The 22,077-nt window shown below is 52.1% G+C and overlaps 1 pseudogene; it reads left to right on the top strand.

Annotated features, from left to right (window-relative positions):
- Window positions 1-4,765: 4,765 nt before the first annotated feature.
- On the top strand, window positions 4,766-7,330 carry LOC136505782 (uncharacterized; annotated as a pseudogene).
- Window positions 7,331-22,077: the final 14,747 nt, after the last annotated feature.

Below are 22,077 nucleotides of genomic sequence, written 5' to 3'. Positions count from 1 at the left end.
CTCATCTTCCTTCATCTTGAAACTAGCAAATTTATCCTTGAGAATGTATGCCTTTGTACCCTTGATTGCCTTGGTGCCCTCAAATGATTCTTCCAATTTCTTCCATGCCTCATGAGCTCTCTTAATGTTCTTGATTTGCTCAAATGTTCTCTCATCCAAAGCATCATGGATGGCACTAAGAGCAATGTCATTGTTTTGGAGTAGCAATTCTTCGGCGACGGTGGGAGCCTCTTCATTTTCTATCTCAATTTTAGTTTCTACCACCTTCCAAATCTTCCTATTGATTGACTTGATATATGTTGTCATCTTAGCCTTCCAATAAGGATAGTTGGAGCCATCGAATTAAGGTGGCTTCTTGGTGTTGTTGATTTGAGCCATTTTAACACCGAAAGTTGTTAAGCCTCAAATAACGGTGACCTCGGCTCTGATACCACTTAAAAGGTCCTAATAGCTAGAGGGGGGTGAATAGCCTAATAAAAATTCCTACAACAACACTTAACCAAATGGTTAGACAATTATGAGGCGAAGCAAATGTTGCGCTAGCCTACTCAAAATGCAAGCCACCTACCACAATTCTAGTTTCGATAGTGTCAATTCACACAAGAGCAATGACACTACCCTATGTTAGTGTGCTCTCAAAGGCTAACTAAAGAGCCACACCAACCAAGCATGCAAGCTCTCACAACTAGCTACACTAAAGAGCTTGTCAACTAGTTTGTGGTAAAGTAAAGAGAGTGATCAAGAGGGTTATACCGCCGTGTAGATGAAAGAACCAATCAATCACGAAGATGAATAACAATGAAGACCAATCACCTCGGAATCAATGATGAACACAATGATTTTTACCGAGGTTCACTTGCTTGCCAGCAAGCTAGTCCTCGTTGTGGCGATTCACTCACTTGGAGGTTCACACGCTAATTGGCTTCACACGCCAAACCCTCAATAGGGTGCCGCATAACCAACACAAGATGAGGATCACACAAGCCACGAGTAATCCACTAGAGTACCTTTTGGCGCTCCACCAGGGAAAGTTCAAGAACCCCTCACAATCACCATGATCGGAGCCGGAGACAATCACCACCCTTCGCTCAACGATCCTCGCTGCTCCAAGCTGTCTAGGTGGCGGCAACCACCAAGAGTAACAAGCGAAATCCACAGCGAAACATAAACACCAAGTTCCTCTAGATGCAATCACTCAAGCAATGCACTTGGATCACTCCCAATCTCACTATGATGATGAATCAATGATGGAGATGAGTGGGAGGACTTTGGCTAGGCTCACAAGGTTGCTATGTCAATGAAAAATGGCCAAAGATATGAGCCATAGCCGGCCATGGGGCTTAAATAGAAGCCCCCACGAAATAGAGCCGTTATACCCCTTCACTGGGCACACTGCGCTCTGACCGGATGCACCGGTCCAACTGACCGGACCCTGGACTCAGCGTCCGGTCCACTGATGGACGCCACATGTCACTGGCTTCAAATGCTGTTCGTCAGATTTCAATGGCTACGAAGCTGACCGGACGCTCCGGCAAAACTGACCGGACGTTGGAGCCTCAGCGTCTGGTCGAGTACAGTAAGGGTCTAAAACCGGTTTTCCTCGACCGAACGCGTCCGGTCCACCTCGACCGGACATAGCCCAGCATCCGGTGGTAAACCCTAGCCACTGTACCGCCAAGTCAGCGCGACCGGACGCAGGTAGTCAGCGTCCGGTGCTTTTGGATCCAGCGTCCGGTCACTTGACCGACGCTGGCATCTCCTCCGTTCTCTTCACCCTTGCTCAAGTGTGCTAACCATCAAGTGTATCACCTTGTGCACATGTGTTAGCATATTTTCACAAATGTTTTCAAGGATGTTAGCACTCCACTAGATCCTAAATACATATGCAATGAATTAGAGCATCTAGTGGCACTTTGATAACCGCATTCCGATACGAGTTTCACCCCTCTTAATAGTACGGCTATCAAACCTAAATGTGATCACACTCTCTAAGTGTCTTGATCACCAAAACAAAATAGCTCCTATGGATTATTCCTTTGCCTTGAGCATTTTGTTTTCCTCTTTCTTCTTTTCAAGTTTAAGCCCTTGATCATCGCCATGTCATCGCCATTGTCATGTTATGATCTTTATTGGCTTCTCCACTTGAAGTGTGCTACCTTTCTCATGATCACTTGATAAACTAGGTTAGCACTTAGGGTTTCATCAATTCACCAAAACCAAACTAGAGCTTTCAACCTTCCGGTCAGAGAGGCGGGCCGGAGTCGGAAGCGAGCGTTGTTCCTCCTTAGCGAGGCCTTTCGGTCGGAGATTGGATCGCCCTTCTGGCCTGTCGTTTAGGTATTTGGGCCGGCCCAGGAGTTGCGCGTCGTTCGCAACGTCGTCTGTTGGACCGAGCCTTTGCTGGAAAGCTGGTCCATGAAGGACCCTGGGTTTATGAACCCGACACAATTTTTCATATAGGAGTATGGGTCATGGAATTTCTTTAGTCTATAGTTGAGCAAAGCCCGATTAAATCCACCAAAAATGGCTAGCTCATTACTATTTGCACGAGCATCACGCGACAAATTGTGCAACTTGTTCCAACACATGGAAATATTTTCCAGCATTATTAAAAAGCGAAAAAAATCTTTTATCTCTCGCTCTCTACACTCAATCCATCAGTTCAGCATCCCACACTCTCACCCTTCTTATTTTGAGTTTAGAGTCGTAAAACCTTCGTTGGCATTGCACCACTCATGTCATGGACTGGCCACTTGAGCCTGTTTGTGGTGCGGCATGTGTGCAGGCACGTGGATCGCCTTCCACGTCTTTTCTAAATGCACAATAGTTGCATTAGTAGTCATCTATTTAAGTTGAGACAACGAGGTTGACCCTTTATTGCACTTGTATTTATTATAGGCCTTGGGTATATTTGATTTAAGGTTGGACCAGGGCCAATAAAATCCAACAGAAATTGCTAGCTTATTAGGGCATTCCCAAATGGGATATTTCTGGTAGTTTATATCCCTATTAATTATCCTGCTAGCTAAGCAAAAATCTGACCAGTCAATCTAATTAATGAGGAAAGAGAGAAAGTCTAATGAAACTGTTTCTTAGGAGGGAAATCATGTCTACTCGTCAACCTATAGGTACGAAGAAATCGCTACTTTGGCGTTGAGATAAAACGAGCGGTTTCTACGTAGGCGGCCCCCGCGATATGACTTCCTCCTCTGCACTCGTTGTAGCACCGCTGTCACCTAGGCCGCACTTGCTACCACACTCATTGCGCCGCCACCGCCCTTTGAGGGTGGATCAACTATCGCAATGCATGGCTAAACATCACATAAACCGAAAACCAAAACCCATGTAAAGCAACTCTTATTGGATTGGGACGCGTCGCACCAAAACCTTTAGAACACAACCCACAACAAGTGCAACCAAAAGAAACCTAACAAAGAGGCAACAATCCCCGCCAGAAGGTCCCAAAAAGCATGACCTTTCGCACGCATGAGACTATTGCATTGGGTAGTCTGCGTAGTGTTGAATTATATCCTGATCAAACTTCCCGTCCTTCCCAGTGATGCCCAAGTTCCTCAAACTATTGCATTGGCCAAGGCGAGCACTCCGATGAAACGACGATCTATCATAAGACTTGCGCCTGTGTCTTGTTATTGTTGTCAATGGCGTCCTCATTATTGATAGGAGATGCATATCATCGTCTGGAGGTGGCATCACCTCCAGTAGTAGATCGATTAGGGGCTACGGTGAGGTAGGGCTATCGTCGTCGAAGACAATGTTAGGGTTTTCTTCCTCATCATCAGATCCATCTCCCACCAACACGATATCCTCATATGGGTGTCAACCTGTGCTCCTTCAATCTTCGCGATGTTGATATCCATGGGAATAGTTGCCTGAGCAGTTCGTTTGATAGCTGAGGCTCTCTCTCTCTCTCTCTCTCTCTCTCTCTCTCTCTCTCTCTCTCTCTCTCTCTCTCTCTCTCCTTGATCTATCTCGACAAAAGGTTGGTTGGATCCATCCTTGGTGACAGCGAGGGCAATTAGGGGGGGTGTTGAGTAAGTTGAATTGGCCTGTCCAAAGGGGTTTAGTCCATTTCACCTATCTATTCACATCAGAATTTTATATAAATCTAGATAGATTGATTTTAGGGTCATCTTTTTGTTCTTCATTTGACTTCCACGCTAACAAGCTTTTAGAGTTGTCTTTTTTCTTCTTCTTTGTTTGACTTTCACACTGACAAGCTTGTCAAGTATCTGTCAGACAGTCGCCGCTATCTCACCCTTTGGTCCACTTGTTTAGGGCAGCTTAACTCAAACTGCTAGATTTGGCACCCTTCCGGCCACAATGATGGTAGGGACAATCTAAAGTGGAGGCGGGCTGGCTGAGCCTTCACTCCTTACAAAATTATCCAAAGCCTACACTTCAGCTCTAGATGGGACGACTTCTCATGCCAAGTTGCCCACCTTTGTTGCACTACCACATCTCCGCAAACATTCTTCACCATGGTCCGCGGATATCTTTTCTCCTCTGTCGTATATCCAAAACCTTAAACCCTGAACCCCTAGCAGTAACACCAAAATCCCCTAAACCTCTTGTATCTTTTTTATTAAAAAAAAGAATATGGTCAGGCGAGATTGCGCTCATAAGATGAGCACGTCGTAGGTTGGTACACTGACAAAAAGGATTCTTTCCAAACCAACGGATCAATTGAGGTCCTGTTGAACTATAAACAATACAACAACCTGTTACTCTGTTAGACCTGCTCCGTTATTCTTTGCACGTACGCGTAGAGCTGGGAGCCCAGCAATCGTTATTCTTTTTTTTTTCTTTACAGAAAGCTACGTAGTAGGTTCCTTGGCCAAGCAAAGACGTTTGCTCTGAAAACGTTCCACCACATTTCTGCCGCCGTGTCGATCGGTCTCTTTGATTTGATCAACGTGTACGAACGACGACTGAACAGCAAGAACCAATCAAGTAGCCTTTCCGCCGACCTGAGCCTGAGCATCTCTTCATTCCAAACCCACCCCGGAGAGGAATGCATCCGTGCCGTGCTACCAATGCAAAGGCACCCCGCCGGGCGCTGGCCATCCTGCCTCCAAGCTCGATCAAGACGCGCTCACATTTTGGGTCCAGTCCAGACCTGCTCCGACTCCGAGGTTTAAGCCCCACAGGAATCCACCCCACACGCATGGAACCACCACCACAGATCGTTCACGCCGCCGCGGCAAGCCAGGCGGGCGCCAGCCATGGACCTCGACCTCGACCTCGCCGTGCAAGTCACCTGCCCGCCCGCGCCCGGCGAGGACTTCGCCTTCGTCACCACCGAGACCGATGCCGCCTTCCTCGTCCTCGCTCACCTCCCTGGTACATACGCACGCAGCATCCATCCTGATCGATCGATCGTCCGCTCGTAATTCTCCTCCGATCCGTTGGCGTTGCGTGCGCGTGCAGGCTACGCCAAGGATGAGATCGAGGTCAGCGTGGGCGAGGCCAGTGGCGTGCGCGAGCAAGGACGCGTTCACGGTGGACAGCGCGGTGGGGAGGCTCCGCGTGGCGCACCGCCAGGCTAGGTTTTCATTATAGGAAATAAAAATTTATCAGATAAATAGGATAAGTAGGATATATTGGAAATGTCGGATCAAATTAAAAAAAAAATCAAATTGCTTTGAAAAAAAATTCATAGAATTTAACTTGAAACTATTCCTAAGCTATTAAACATCACTTGTTCACAGATAAAAACATGAATAAAACATTATAGTGTGGGACCGTCGCACGGCTGAATTTGGATTGTCTGTGTGGAAGCAAGAAAGAAGAGAAAAATTTGGCCGATGTCAAATTTATCAGACCATGTGGATAGAACGGAAATTTCAGAAATTTCCATAAATTTCGGTCGATAAAAAAAACCTTGCCGCCAGGTGGTGGACGGGTTCCGCCGCGTGTTTGACGTGCCGCCGGGCGCGGATGTGGCCCGGATCACCGTCGGCTTCGACGAGGACGACGGCCTGCTCGTCGTCATCTTGCCCAAGCTGCTCCCGCCAGACGGCGACGAGGAGGAGGCGCGGCTCGACGTCGAGAGCTCCGGCTGCGTGGAAACCGACAGCGACGTCGACGTCGAGGAGGAGCTCGACCTCGGCGGCGACGAGGAGGCGTCCAGCCTCGAGCTCGAGCACGAGGACTGGATCGACGTCGAGTCGGAGGAGTCGGAGCCCGAGCCGCCTCCGCCTCCGCCGCGTGACGTGCCGGTCGTGACGGAGCTGCCCGTGGTCACGGACGTGGCCGTGGAGACTCCGGTGCCGGTGGAGACGCCGGTGCCGGTCGTCACGGACGTGGCGGTGGAGACTCCGGTGCCGGTGGTCACGGATGTGGCGGTGGAGACTCCCGTGGAGGTGGAGGAGGAGGACCGAGACGTGCCCGTGGAGACGCCGGTGGAGGTGTAGGCCGAGGCCGAGCCGCGGGTGGTCGACATCGAGTGCGACGTCGTGTTCGACCCGCCGCCGGAGCCGGAGCCGCTGATGGAGACGCCGATCGAAGTGCTCGGGCCGCCACACCGCGAGCCCGACCCGCCGGCCGACGTGCCGCAGCCTCCAGTGGACATACCCTGCGACGTAGTGGAGTCGAAGCCCGAGCCGGCCGTCGTGCAGGAGCCCGAGGAGCCGCCGCCGCCGCCAGCGGAACAACCTGTGGAAGAAGAGCCACCGGGGAAAGAGGAGGAAGAAGAAGAACCCGTGCAAGAGCCGCCGGCGGAAGAACCTGTGCGAGAAGAGCCGCCCGTTGAGGCGCCGGCAGAAGAACAAGAACCCGTGCAAGAGCCGCAGCCGGTCGAGGCGCCGGCCGAGGAACCTGTGCAGGAGCCACCCGCCGAGGAGCCGGTGCAAGAGCAGCCACCGGCTGAGGCGCCAGCCGAAGAACCTGCGCCGGAGCCGCCTGCCGCCGAAGAGCCCGGGGTGGAGGTTCCAAAGCCAACGACACCACCAGCAGAGGAGAGTTCGGGAGGGACGACCGAGTCGGAGGAAAGCAGCAGCTCTGACGGTGAGGGGAACCAAAACGGTAGCAGCAGAAATCGTCGCGGCAACAAGGGAGGAGGGCGAGGGCGGGGCCGGCGGCGGCGACGGCGACACGGCGGGTTCCGGCTCGGCTTGGTGGTCGGCCCCGTGCTGATCCTGCTCGCGCTCGCGGTGGCCGCGGCAGCAGCAACAAGTCCGGTGAGCCGGGCGGCTTTGTCACCGTGCATGTTGTTGGGCACAGGAATGACAGACACAGGTGTTGTGCGCAGTAGTGTAGCGGTGCAGTGAGTGTGGTGTGTGCTAGCATTTTGTGAACGCGTGGTGTAGAGCGTAGTATGGAATGGAGTTTTTCGTGTGATTGCTATAACAAAGTACAGATGATTTTTCAGATTGCAATCATCTGTTCCGAGGTCCTTTACGCTTCAAACAGAATTTCTCAATGTCATAGTTTTCTTTTTTTTTATTCAAGGTGCTCTTTATTACTCATTCATACCAGCTAAATCGCTGGTCACCACAACCTTAATCTCATGAGGTACACCCTCCCAGGTAGCCATATGCCCACTGCGAAAATTATGACCATGAGCAGCCAAAGCGTGTGCCGCTCCATTACAAACACGATTTCAAACACTGATGTTACAGGAAGGGGACTCTGTAGCTAACAACAGTTTCATCTCAGTAATGATACCTCCGACCGCAGAGAGCCTGTGATCATCCGACTCCAGAGCTGCCTTGACGAGCGTAGCATCCGTCTCGATGTGTAAATGGGCGATCTCCATCCGAGCAGCTTCTTGCAAGCCCGCTGCGCAACCCAGGAGTTCTGCATGGAACGCATCCAGCAAGAAACCCTCTCCTCCTGCCCCCGCCTTGATTACCTGGCCTTAGTCATCTTTGATCACAAAGCCCCACCCGCCGTCCTTCCTCTCTCTTTGATAAACGCTCCATCATAGTTCAGTTTCAGGACACCCTCTGGTGGTTTTTTCCATCTAGGTCTCTGACTGTTATCCGATAATAGCGTGCGAGCCGGTGTTTTCAGAAATTTTGCAGCGTAGAGACTGCTGCCAAATTTGCCACCTCTGTATGTGACCGACTTCTCCCCTCTTCCCTTGTCTTGTTCCTCTCATTCCACCACATCCATAGCAATAGGATAACGATGAGTTGCTCCTTACCCCGTAAGCCCAGTATGGACTCTATGACTTATTCTTGCCGAGCCTGCTGCCATCAGGTTGTTGCACCTGACCCCTTCCAAATTCAGTTTGCGCCATGCAACTTTCACTTCCTTGCACTTCAAAAACAGATGCCCGCCATCTTCATCTAGTCTGTTACGTACAAATGCTGCAAAGAGTATCAGTCTTCACCCCCTGTGCTTTAGGACTATCTTCACAGCTAGAGTATTGTGGTTAATCCACAAAAAATGTTTGACTTTCGGCGGGCACTCCAGTCTCCATATCTGTTTCCAAAACTCTAACCCCCCGTTACTACCTCCTACTCCAGCATGACCAAGGCTTCTTTGTCCACTAATTTCAAAAGCTTGCTGCACTTTGTACACAGACTTCACATAGAATATACCTTTCGCATCAAAATGCCACCCAATGACATCATCCATCTCCAAGTGTGTTGGTATGGATCAAATGATTTGGACGTCCTCCTCTCTGAAAATTTCTTCAAGCAATGGGATATCCCAATGTTTAGCGTACGGGTTTGTGAGCTCATCCACCTTGGTGATGAGATTTCTTCATGGTAACTGCTTGATTGTTGTCAGTAGTAGTACCAGATCCTATCTGGACCATACGATACTGAAAACAGAAACTTACCTATTTACATGGGAGGATACGTTGTGATTTTTCAGAGGCACCCTACGTATAGAGACTACTGGACCATCTTTGTTTCCATATAATTCTACTTTGATAACATCAACAAGTTTGTCGCGGGGAAAGTTAAATGTGCCCTTGAGGGCATATGCTCCCATCCTCATTGTTGTTGGATTCGTATTGGGATGGGTGCATTGCAGGAGAGAGACACCCAATGTGAATCCAATGGCAATGGGGATGGGAGCACATGCCCCTGAGGGCAAAAAAACTACGTCGGTTCGTTGAAAGAAGAGCCGCCAGTGGAAAAAATGTGTAAGAGGAGCCGCCCATTGAGGCGCTGGCTAGAGAACCCGAACCCATGCAAGAGCCGCTACCAGTCGAAGCCCCGGCCGGGGAACCTATGCAGGATCCATCCGCCGAGGAACCGGTGCAAGAGCAGCCACTGGCCGACCGAAGAACCTACGCCGGAGCCGCCCACGGTGGACCTTCCAAAGTCAGCGACACCACCAGCAGAGAGTTCGGGAGGGACGGCCAAGTCGGAAGAAAGCAGCAGCAGCTCTGACGGTAAGGGGAACCAAAACGGTGGCAAGAAAAAACACGGCAACAAGGGAGGAGGAGGGCGAGGGCGGCAGCGTCGCGACGCCGACACGGCGGCGGCGGTGGGGGCAGCAGCAGCAAGGCCGGTGAGTCGGGCGGCTTTGTCACTGTGCATGTTCTTTGGCACAGGAGTGACAGACATAGGTGTTATGCACAGTAGCATAGCCGTGCAGTCAGTGTGGTGTGTGCTAGCATTTGCGAACGCGTGGTGTAGCGCGTAGTATGAATTGGAGTTTTCGTGTGTGTCAGGTTCATAAACCCGGGGTCCCTCATGGACCGGCTTTCCAGCAAAGGCTCGGCTCAGCAGACAACGCGCAACTCCTGGGCCGGCCCAAATACCTGACAACAGGCCAGAAAGGCGATCCAATCTCCGACTGGAAGGCCTGGCCGAGGAGGAATGGCGCCCGCTTCTGACTCTGACCCGCCTCTCCGACCAGAAGGCCTCGCTTCCGACTCCGGCCCGCCTCTCCGACCGGAAGGCCGGGCCAAACGCCACTTCCAAACTCTGACCCGCGTCTCCGACCGGGGATATACCTAACCTCTACTTACAGCTCTTCTCCGACTGGCGCAGTCGGAGCCGACTGGGACCAACCGACCGGGGACGCCCACTCGGTGAGGACCAGGTAACGGGCAGAGTAGGTAAAATAGGACACTCAAGTCAACCGCAATACCGAGGATCGTACCCTGTACACCTACAGTACCGACAGGATATGTCAGAAGGGTGCCCTGCAACCTTCCAGGCATGTCAGAACCCAAGCAGTGTTGTGGGCGCCGATATTTGCCCTATAGTGTTGTGGGCGCCATCAACTCTCATACCATGACAAGCATGGTAAGGCTCTCCCCACATGCTTCTGGCCACCAACAGTGTTGTAGGCACCATCATTTGCCCTACATGGAGAACACGGTAAAAACCTCCCATATGCGTCTGATAATCAACAGTGTTATGGGCGTCTACCATCATCTTGTACCCGACGACATGGGCTACAAGACTTAGTAGCAAGCGTACTCTCACTCACTCTCTCTCTCTCTCTCTCTCTCACTCACTCACTTGTAAAGGCCATCCCTTTCATCTATAAAAGGGGATGCGCTCTCTTCCAACAGGGGGATCAATCAGTTCACAACTCAAACAACACACACATGATCCGAACGACCAAGGATCCCAACGAACAATAGACGCTCGAACACTTAGCACATAGCGGAGCTCTCGTCACTCTTGGCCCTTCAGACCAGAGTCCGACCGGACCTCTTGCACCCTCATCTTTCTCCCTCTCGTTTGTAACCCCACAGCAAACTTTGAGCACCTAGGCTCAGGAATAAAGTCACCGACCGACTCAAACTGGACGTAGGGTACGTTGCCTAAACTAGTATAAACCCTGTGTCATTGAGTGCTAGGCCACATCCGATCACAACGTACGGCAAAACTACAAATATTTATGTGTTGGTCACTTTCTGCACCGACAGTTGACGCCGTCCGTGGGGAAGACTTTGTACGTTCACACTTTTTGTCATCGGATGGCCCACTTTTCCGCCATTTTTGCCATGGCAGGCTCAAGCGATATGAGTCGCTTTGGCTCATTGGAGTTTCCCGTACTCCCACCTGTTGGGATGTGGGTTCCACCCATCTTCGAACCGTCACAGACATTCCTCTTCAAAAGCCTAGACTTTATCGTCGACCGGCTCAGCGCGCTCCACCTCTGCGAGGAGGCACCCATCCCGGCGCCCGTTAGAGGGGCGCCCTCCATCGGCTACGGGACACCCGATGACTTTAACGGCGAGGCGCCTGTGCTTCATTCCGAGCATGCGCTCTGCTCAAACCCCGCTGTGAGTAATGTACGCTTTGTTATTTACTCGCTATTTACTATCTTTCGCCGATTCTCCGGAGGTACGCCGTTGTCCCCGCCGCGACCGCCATGCAACCAATTCCCCTATGGCCTCGCATCCCCCATGGACGCGTATGCCCGAGGGCTCTGAAGGATGCTGGCGCCACCCCTTCTCACATCTGAATTCATGGGGATGGCGAGCTACGCTCCCACCTGTTTCCACGACCTTATGGATGACGATGTTGAGAGCGACGGCTCCAACATTGGCGACGTCGAGGCACCTAGACACCCTCTGTCCTGGAAGTGCACTATGGCAGACACCCTAGGACAACCGCCGGTGGTGGTGGAGTCTCTACAGACCCACACCCCTCTGGACCCTCGTACGGATGCCCTTGCATGTGCATAGGCGCATGGCGAGGAGCTATGACAAAGGCGGCAGAACTAGTCGCCACCTACGCAGCGCGCTCGACGCACCACGATGTGCCCCGTGCGCGTAACCCGACGAGCGGTGCCCAGGGTCACGCCCGCTAGGTCCAGCATGGCATCATCCATGGGGGGGACAATCCCCCATAGTTCGCTCGGGCTAGCCAGAACATCGCTGTGGCGCCGATGCTCCTGCATGGCCTTCCTGAGCCAGACAACCCCCGGGAACAGGCAATACACCAAAACCTTCGGGCACTGGTGGAGACCGTCGCTGTTCAACAGGCGGTAGCTCCACGTCATGACACCGACTCATGGCCTCCCTCCCCACCAGGGGTAGGGACACACCAGATGCGTCGCTCCATCCGCTCACCAGTATAACCACCAGGCGCGGAACAGGAGGGCGCAGCCACGCCACAGCCTGACCCGGCACCCGCTCCACACCGACTGCCTGTGCACGAACGCCTTGGGCTAAACCAAGACGCTCACAGCATCATTAGCAGCCGGCCTTGGGCCCGACATGATGATGACATCCATCAGGCAGCAGTGAGAGCAGACAACACGGGCTCTGACTGGACCATCGAGGAGACTAGGGAGACGCACCCCAGGCATGGTCGCCGACCAAACGACCGGAGTCCTAGCCCGGATGGCCTAGGACCACGGGCCTTTGCCTGGCGCATCTAGAGAGCGTCGTTCCCACAGTGCTTTTGACCACCGACCAACATCACTAAATATACCGAGGAGACGAATCCCGATATATGGCTCAAAGACTTCCGGCTCGCCTGTCGAGCCGGGGGAGTGGACTTCATCATTCAGTATCTCCCCATCTATGTAGGGGAACATGTTCAAGCATGGTTCGAATTTCTCCTGCATGATAACATCCGTGACTAGGCGGACCTCAAGAGGGTCTTCGTTGGGAACTTCTAGGAAACGTATGTCCGTCCTAGAAACTCCTAGGACCTCAAGAGCTGCCAATAGGAGCCCAGCGAGTCCCTGCAGGATTACATCTGCAGGTTCTCAATGCAGTGCAACTCCCTACCTGATGTCGTCGACACGGACGTCATCAACGCATTCCTCTCTGGGGCAACCTGCGAGTCCCTAATCCATAAGCTTGGCTACTTGAAGCCTTGAACCACCCGTGACCTACTCAACGTCGCCATGAACCATGCCTCCAGCGAGGAGGCAGTTAGAGCGGTCTTTAATGAAGGCTAGGACAAGGGCAAGGCCAAGCGCGAGGACCAAGACGAGGGCCCCTCCACATAAAGGGCCAAGAAGAACAAGAAGGATTGGCGCCAATAGACCAACTCTGCATTGGTCGCCGTAGCTGATCGCGTAGGCAAGCAGCCCTAGTAGGGCATGCCTGACCACTTCAACAAGCTCATGGATAGCCCATGCACCAACCACGCCTACCCCGTCAAACACCTCTACAAGGACTGCGAGCTCTTCAAGCGTTTCCTACGATAGGCTGGTAGGCCAAAAGAAGGGAAATGGCAAAAGGGCGACAGCCAAGAAAGGAGGCGCAATGGGCAAGGACGAGGATAGCTTCCCTAACCCTAAGGAATGCATCATGATCTTCAAGAGATCTGACGCCATCTGCTCCAAGTGCTAGCATAAGGTATGCTACAGAGAGGCATGTGCCACTGAGACGGCCGTCTCCTCCTTCCTTAGCTGGTCGGAATCTCCAATCACCTTCGATTAGAGGGACCATCCCTTCCACGATGCCAGACCAGGACACTACCTACTCGTCATCGACCCCATTGTCCACAAGAAGCGCCTCACCAAGGTGCTGATGGACGGAGGTAGTGGCCTCAACATCCTCTACGTCGACACCCTCGACGCCATGCGTATCCCCCGGTCAGAACTCCGCCCAGCGGGCTCTCCCTTCCATGGCATGATCCTAGGAGCGCAGGTGTACCCGCTTGGGTAGATGGACCTGCCCATCACGTTTGGCAACCGAGCCAAATTCCGCTCGGAGGTCCTCACCTTTGAAGTAGTGGACTTCCTAGGGTCCTACCACGCCACCTTGGGGCGGCCATGCTACGCCAAATTCATGGTGATCCTCAACTATACCTACCTCAAGCTGAAGATGTCGAGACCAAACGGCGTCTTCACTATGGGCAGCGCCTTCTCACATGCCTTCACATGCAACCATGAGCATTTCGAGCTCGCCACCGCCATCATCAACTCGTTAGAGCTCCCACGGCTTGGGGAGTCATCAACCCTAGCAGTCCCGGACTACAACAAATCAACCTCCTCGACGACCTTTCACCCACTCGAGGAAACCAAGGCAATAGGAATTAACCCCATTGACCCAACCAAGATGGTGCGGATCAGGACCTAGCTCTCGGCCAAATAGGAATGCGAGCTCATCGACTTCCTGTGCGCCAGTCGCGATGTCTTCATATGGAAGCCATCTGACATGCCGGGCATACCCTAGGACGTTGCTGAGCACGCACTACGCCTCATCCCAAGCTCGAAACCCACCAAGCAACGCCTATGCTGCTTTGACGATCAGAGGCATAGGGCCATAGGCGAGGAGATCACCAAACTCCTAGCGGTCGGATTCATCAGAGAGGTATTCCACTTTGACTGGCTTGCCAATCCTGTTCTTGTTAAAAAGAAGACCAGGAAATGGAGAATGTGCGTTGATTATACTGGCCTCAACAAAGTATGTCCAAAGGATCACTTTCCTTTGCTGCGCATAGACCAGATAGTCGACTCCACCTCAGGATGCGAGATCCTCTCTTTTCTGGATGCCTACTTAGGCTATCAACAGATCACGATGAAAGAGTCCAATCAACTCGCAACCTCGTTCATTACCCCGTATGGTTTGTACTATTATGTAACCATGTCTTTCGGTCTAAAGAACGCTAGCACCACCTACCAAAGGTGTATGCAGCAATGCTTCACTGACCAAATCGACCCGCTAGATCAGCCTGGTTAAACCGAGCGGCCGAAACCAACAATCGCCATCTATGTTGATGACATAGTGGTCAAAACGGCTTAAGCTTGCGACCTGATCGCAAACTTGGCCGCAACGTTCGTGAACCTTCGAAGGTTCAACATCAAATTGAATCTCGAGAAGTGTGTTTTTGGGGTTCCGAAGGAGAAGCTGCTTGGATACATCATATCTAAACACGGCATCGAGGCCAACCGTGAAAAGATCACGGCCATCTCCAACATGGGCCCCATACACAATATCAAGGGCATAAGAGGCTCACTGGCTGCCTAGCCACCCTGAGCCAGTTCATCTCCTGGCTTGGCAAACGGGGGATGCCACTCTATGAGCTCCTCAAAAAGACGGACACCTTCGTCTGGACTGAGGAAGCACAACATGCTTTGGAGAGCCTCAAAGTGTCACTAACGTCGGCCCCAATCCTCATTGCTCCTGAACGGGGAGAACCCCTCCTCCTCTACATCGTGGCAAGAAACCATGTGGTGAGCGCCGCTCTGGTCGTCAAAAGGGAGGAGCCGGGACACCACCTTAAGGTCCAGTGACCCATATACTTTGTCGGGGAGGTACTCATCGACCCCAAGGTCTGGTACCCCCAGGTGCAGAAACTCCTATATGCCATGCTGATGGCAACCCAGAAGCTCCTGCACTACTTCACCGACCACGAAGTCACAGTCGTCACTTCATACTCGCTCGGAGACATCGTCCACAACCGTGATGTCGTGGGACAAATCTCCAAGTGAGCACTCAAACTCATGGGCCACGACATCAGGTATATCCCCTATACCGCTATCAAGTCTCAAGCTCTCATGGATTTTGTTGCCGAATGGATGGAGGTCTAGCTACCGACCCTAGATGTCACCCACGAGTACTAGACAATGTACTTTGACGGATCTGTAATGGCGCCCGACTTGGGGGTTGGAGTGGTTCTGATCTCCTCGGACAGGAGTAGGCTTCGCTACGCCATCTACCTCCATTTCTTGGCCTCAAACAATGTCATGGAATATGAGGCCCTCATCAATGGGCTATGCATCGCCATCGAGCTCGGCGCTACGCGACTCTACGTCCACGGTGACTCAGAGTTGGTTGTTGACCAGGTCATGAAAGAGTCCTCCTACAAAAACCCCCTCATGGCAGCATACTACCAGGAGGTGTGCAAGCTCAAAGACAAATTTCAGGGGATTGAGCTGCATCACATCCCCTGAAAGGACAACGATGCCGCTGATTTTCTCACAAAATTGGCCGCCAGACGGGATCCGTCTTCGAGCGGGATCTTCATCATCGATCTCCATGAGCCATCCGCCCGCATCCTAGAAGGTCCAAGCCAAACACACCCCGACACCAACCCGGTGCCCGAGGGCTCCAATCCCGACGCCAAGCCGGCGGTCAAGGGCTCCGACCCCAGTGCCTCCATGATGACGTCGCCCGCTGACGTCGTCGTGTTGGCACTCGATCAAACTGATTGGCGAGCGCCGCTACTCGCCTACCTCCTCGAGGAGGTTCTCCCACCCAAAAGGACTAAAGCTCGATGGGTCACTCGATGAGCCAAGACCTTCATCACGCTCGGTGATGAACTCTATAAATGGAGTCCTTTAGGGGTGCTCATGAAGTGCATCCCTACCAACCAGGGGAAGCAGCTCCTCCTCGAGGTCCATGCCGGGATCTATGGACATCACATGGCCCTAAGATCACTGGTCAAAAAAGCCTTTCACCAAGGTTTTTACTGGCCCACCGCACTATGAGATGTAGAGGAGGTTGTCTGTAGGTGTGAGGGATGCCAATTCTACGCTTGGCAAACTCATTTGCCGGCGCAGGAGCTTCAAACCATCCCCATCACCTAATCGTTCACGGTATGGGGCCTCGACATAGTAGGACCCCTCAAAAAGGGCCCGGGCGGCTTCACTCACCTGCTCGTAGCGGTCGACAAGTTCACCAAGTGGATAGAGGCCAAGCCCATCACCAACATCCGCTTGGAAGAGGCGGTCAAATTCTTCCTCGACAACATCTACCGGTTCAGCGTTCCTAACTGTATCATCACTGGCCACGGAACTAACTTCACCGGGAAGAAGTTCCTGGACTTTAGTGATGGGTATGATATCAGGATTGACTGGGCCTCGGTCGGACATCCACGTACTAATGGTTAGGTTGAACGTGCTAATGGCATGGTTCTCCAAGGACTTAAGCCACACATCTTCAACCGACTCAACAAGTATGTCGGGCGATGGGTTGTAGAGGTCCCAGCGATCCTCTAGAGCCTAAGAATGACCCCGAACTGATCCATAGGGTTCACACCCTTCTTCCTGGCCTACGGAGCTGAAACAGTGCTGCCCTCCAACCTCGACCACGGCGCCCCAAGAGTAAAGGCTTTCGATCGTGACCGGGCCACGGAGTCTCAGCAAGACGCTATCAACCTGCTCAAGGAGGACCATGAGATAACCGTCATCCGCTCTGCTCGGTACCAGCAAACTCTCCGCAGGTACCATGAAAGGAAGATCGGGGGGAGGATCCTCAAAGTCGGTGATCTCATACTCCGGAGGACCCAATCAACGAAGGAGAAACACAAACTCTGCACCATGGGAAGGTCCCTATACGGTGACCGAGATGATCCGATCGGGTGCCTACTGACTGAAGGATGACAACAACAGCGTTCTCACTAACACTTGGAACATTGAACAGCTACATCGTTTTTTCCCTAAATTCGGTCTTACCGCTTTTATTCAACACTTACCCCTGTAAAGCACCCCAGCCTAAACACTTTCGGCCTAGGTCGCTCGGGGGCTCCATGAGGGTACAATATCACCTCTCTTTTTTACTATCACATGGTAAAAACTTTTCACCTAAACAAAAGGGCATTCCATTCCTTTGATTACCCTACGTGACTTTGTTTTTACTCCCGACCAAGCGCACCTCGCCACAACCTACGGTAATGAGCAGCTGAGCCTCGCAGGCCATGCCTAGGTTCTTAAAAGTTGCAGCCTACGAAACAAATGGGCAGGTGCAAAAAAAGAAAGAATAAAAACAAAGCTATGCTAGGATAAAAAACAAGGAACAGATAGTAATTCTATCACAAAGCAGAACTGATATATTCATTAATACAAAAACTATTCACATGGGGGCTCCCCCATGAACTTAACAGTTACATTTGCTGACTACTTCTACTCCAAACGCTACTGTGGCCGCTCGACGGCATCGGCTGATGCTAAAGGTGAGGCCACGACACATGCCGCTGGACATAAACCACCACCGCAAGGGCCCCACCCGGTTCTGCTCCTTCAACTTTGTCGAAGCACAACGGGTACCTCAAGGGCGTTGCACCCATAGATGCTCAGCAGAAGAGCATGGAGCTCCGGACCTTCTCATGTAGTCGAGGTAGCTCCTAGATAGGGACGTTGTTCGCTGAAGTATGGCCACCGTGGCTAGAGGATGCCTTATCAAACTTTATGAACTGGTCAACCGGAGCAGCTACAAGGGTGAAACCCCCCACTAGCGCAGTCCTGAGTAGCTTCCCCTCCGACAAGACTCTCCTAGAGAAGATTCGCCAGAAGGAATCCACATGCGGCTCTATCCCAATGAAAGCCACGTAGACGGTGATGAAGCCGATGATGTGCAGTACCCTCCAGTGCGCCACCTCCTTCAGCAGAAGCAGCCCCTTCTCGGTGAAGGCGCCAACACCACCTCATGTACGCTGGATGACTCCTAGCTCGGCATTGCGCTCCAAAATCATGAACGGGTCTGTGAATTCTCCTTAACCTCTCCTTTCCCCTATTTAAGGAGGAGATGCAGTAGTTGAAGAAGGGCAAAGGATTGGGGCGAGAAACCCTCTCCCTTCCCCCATTCAATGCGGATGGAAAACAACGGGATGCATGACCGATAGGACACACCCTGCCCGATAGAACGGTGCCTGGTCAGACGAGACGTGGCCTGGGTATGTCCCACCACTACCACACGCTGGGCGCAAAAAACAAAGTGCCACCACGCGCAGGTGGCCCTCCACCTTCACAGGCGGGACTTGAAAAAGCCTAACTACGGGATTTTTGTCCAAAAGAGACCATCGGGCTTCCTGAGTCGATCGGATGGCTTAGGCAAACACCGAGAGACAAGTAAGAAACAGAGGGATGCCCCATGTGGGCCATGCCGACTCCATCACAAACGACGAGCATGGATCCCGGTCAGACATATCCGATAGGAGCTCCTCAAACCCCGTCACTCGCGTCATCGAGGTAACATTACCAAACACCCACTATTTCTTTTATATCATCATTCATTCACCTGTTGTCATTCATACATTCATACATGCATTCATGTTCATTCATTCCATACATCCGAAGCATCGCATATACAGTTAAATACATCACAACGCTCCGTGTTGCGTCATGAAGCGGCAGTTGCCTCATTCAACATGAGCAACGATCGATCGGGGTTTGAAGGCCGACCCACGAAGGGCTCGAGGCCACCCCGCGTCAAACAGAGCTAGGGGAGAAAACGCAGATGAGCCCCGAGCGGCCCTCACCCAGTCCGCTCCAAAGTAGACAGTGTCATCTCAACCTTCTCGTTCAATCCTAACCTCGAGCCATGCCCATATAATCTCTATCGAGGGGAGGTCAGCGGGCCACCCGGGTTGGTCTCCAAAATGATCTAGGCATCTGTCGAGTTGTGGATTAAGGAGCAGTGGAATGCCACATGAGGGCTATGCCGACCCCATCACAAACAACAGACCTAGATTTCATTTGAACGTGCTCTTTAGCGAGCTCACGAGCGCGTCACTCGAGCCATCGAGGCAAGCGACGTTAGCTCAGCCCCTCTGGTTGCGAGAAACCATGGACGGGGTAATGCACGAAAACTCAACTTGACCCCTACCAAGCCCAATGGGGCTTAGGGGCTTAAGACGCCCAACACCTCAACATGTCCGACTCTAGGATCCGGGAGTCCATCTCGCCCGATCCCTAAACTGCCTCGGCTGCACCCGATGTCAGGATCTGCGACTCCATCTCACCCGATCCCTAAAACCTACCTCGGCTACGCCCGATGCTAGGATCCATGACCCTGTCTCGCCTGATCCCTAAACTGCCTCGGCTGCGTCCAACGCTAAGATTCACGACTCTATCTCACTCGATCCTTAAACTGCTTCGACTGTGCCCGACGCCAGGATCCATGACTCTGTCTCGCCCGATCCCAAAAAACTACCTCGGCTGCGCTTGACGCCAGGATCCACGACTCCATCTCACCCGATCCCTAAAAACTGTCTCAGCTGCGCCCGACGCAGGATTCACGACTTTGTCTCGCCCGATCCCTAAAACTACCTCGGCTGCACCCGATGCCAGGATCCGCGACTCCATCTTGCCCGATCCCTAAACTGCCTCGGCTTTGCCTGATGCAAGGATCCGCGACTCTGTCTCATCGATCCCTAAAAACTGCCTCGGCTGCGCCCGACGCTAGGATCCGCGACTCTATCTCGCTAGATCCCTAAAAACTACCTTAGCTGCGCCCAATACTAGGATCCATGACTCCGTCTTACCCGATCCCTAAATAGCCTCGGCTACGCCCGACATCAGGATCCACGACTCCGTCTTGCCCGATCCCCCGTCTCGCCAGATCCCTAAAACTCCCTTGGCTACGCCCGACGCACACGCTCGCTGACAAAACCCCTCAGGCGATTCTACCCGAATCGCCCGGGGGCTCGGGGGCTACACCCACGAGTGCGCTCGTGCGCACCCTCTGTCAAGACAAAAATCCCATAGACTATTCTACCTGAATTACCCGGGGGCTCCTATCGGGTTCATAAACCTAGGATCCCTCATGGATCGGCTTTTCGGCAAAGGCTCGGCCCAGCAGACAATGCGCAACTCCTGGACCGACCCAAATACCTGACGATAGGCCAGAAGGGCGATCCAATCTCTGGCCGGAAGGCCTGACTGAGGAGGAACGACGCTCACTTCCGACTCCGGCCCGCCTCTCCGACCGGAAGGCCTCGCTTCCGACTTCGGCCCGCCTCTTCGACTAGAAGGCCTGGCTAAACGCCGCTTCCAAACTCCGACCCGTGTCTCCGACCAGGGATACACCGAACCTCTGCTTACAACTCTTCTTCGACTGGCGCAGTCGGAGCCGACTGGGACCAACCGACTAGGGACATCCACTCAGTGAGGACTAGGTAACGGGCGAAGTAGGTAAAATAGGACACTCAAGTCAACCACAATACCGAGGGCCGTACCCTATACACCTACAGTACCGACAAGACATGTCAGAAGAGTGCACTGTAACCTTCCAGACATGTCAGAACCCAAGCAGTGTTGTGGGCGTCGACATTTGCCCTACAGTGTTGTGGGCGCCATCAACTCCCATACCATGACAAGCATGGTAAGGCTCCCCCACATGCTTCTGGACACCAACAGTGTTGTATGCGCCATCATGCGCCCTACATGGAGAACACGGTAAAAACCTCCCACATACGTCTGACAATCAACAGTGTTATGTGCGCCTACCATCATCTTGTACTCGACGACGTGGGCAACATGACTTAGTAGCATGCGTACTCTCACTCTCTCTCTCTCACTTATAAAGGTCGTCCCCTTCATCTATAAAAGGAGATACGCTCTCTCATAACAGGGGATCGATCAGTTCACAACTCAAACAACACACACGATCCAAACGACCAAGGATCCCAACGAACAACAGACGCTCGAACACTTAGCACGTAGCAGAGCTCTCGTCACTCTCGGTCCTTCAGACTAGAGTTCGACCGAACCTCTTGCACCTCTCATCTTTCTCCCTCTCGTTTGTAATCCTACAACAAACTTTGAGCACTTGGGCTCAGGAATAAAGTCACCGACCGACTCAAACGGGACATAGGACACGTTGTCTGAACCAGTATAAACCCTATGTCATTGAGTGTTAGGTCACATCCAATCATAACGTATGGTAAAACTACAAATATTTACGTGAGTCTGATTGCTATAGCAGAGTACACATATTGCAAGCATCTGCTCCGAAGTTCTTTATGCCTCAAGCAGAATTTTCTGATCAATCAGCCTATTCGGTTGACTGATTCGTATCGTTGCTGGTTCGTAAAGAAGTATTATTGTCTGGTCTGTGTGAGAGAAAATACTGTTTCGACTGAAAATTTACAATCATTTATGACAAGCCACAGCCAAACGAACAGGCTGAATGTTATAGTTTTCTATCGTATGCACTGCTACCTCTGTAAAAAATATAAATCACGGTAAGTTAAAGAATCTTAATTTGGATAAGCTTATAAAAAATTACATTTAGATCTTTAATTATGTTTTATGATTAATCTAATAATACTTATTACGTATCATAAATATTAATACTTTTAAATAGATATTTGGTTAAAATTAAATAATTAAGATTTACGATTTTTTTTTTTACGGAGGGAGGAACAACCGCACAGGTCCGGGATTTGGGCGGAGCCGTTTCCGTATTCGTTGGGCGGAGCCGTGGAGGACTCAGCTCGAGCCGAA

This window comes from Miscanthus floridulus, chromosome 14 (assembly GCF_019320115.1).
Source record: "Miscanthus floridulus cultivar M001 chromosome 14, ASM1932011v1, whole genome shotgun sequence".
In the NCBI taxonomy this organism is placed as follows: Eukaryota; Viridiplantae; Streptophyta; class Magnoliopsida; order Poales; family Poaceae; genus Miscanthus; species Miscanthus floridulus.
This window is presented reverse-complemented; position numbering and strand designations above follow the sequence as displayed.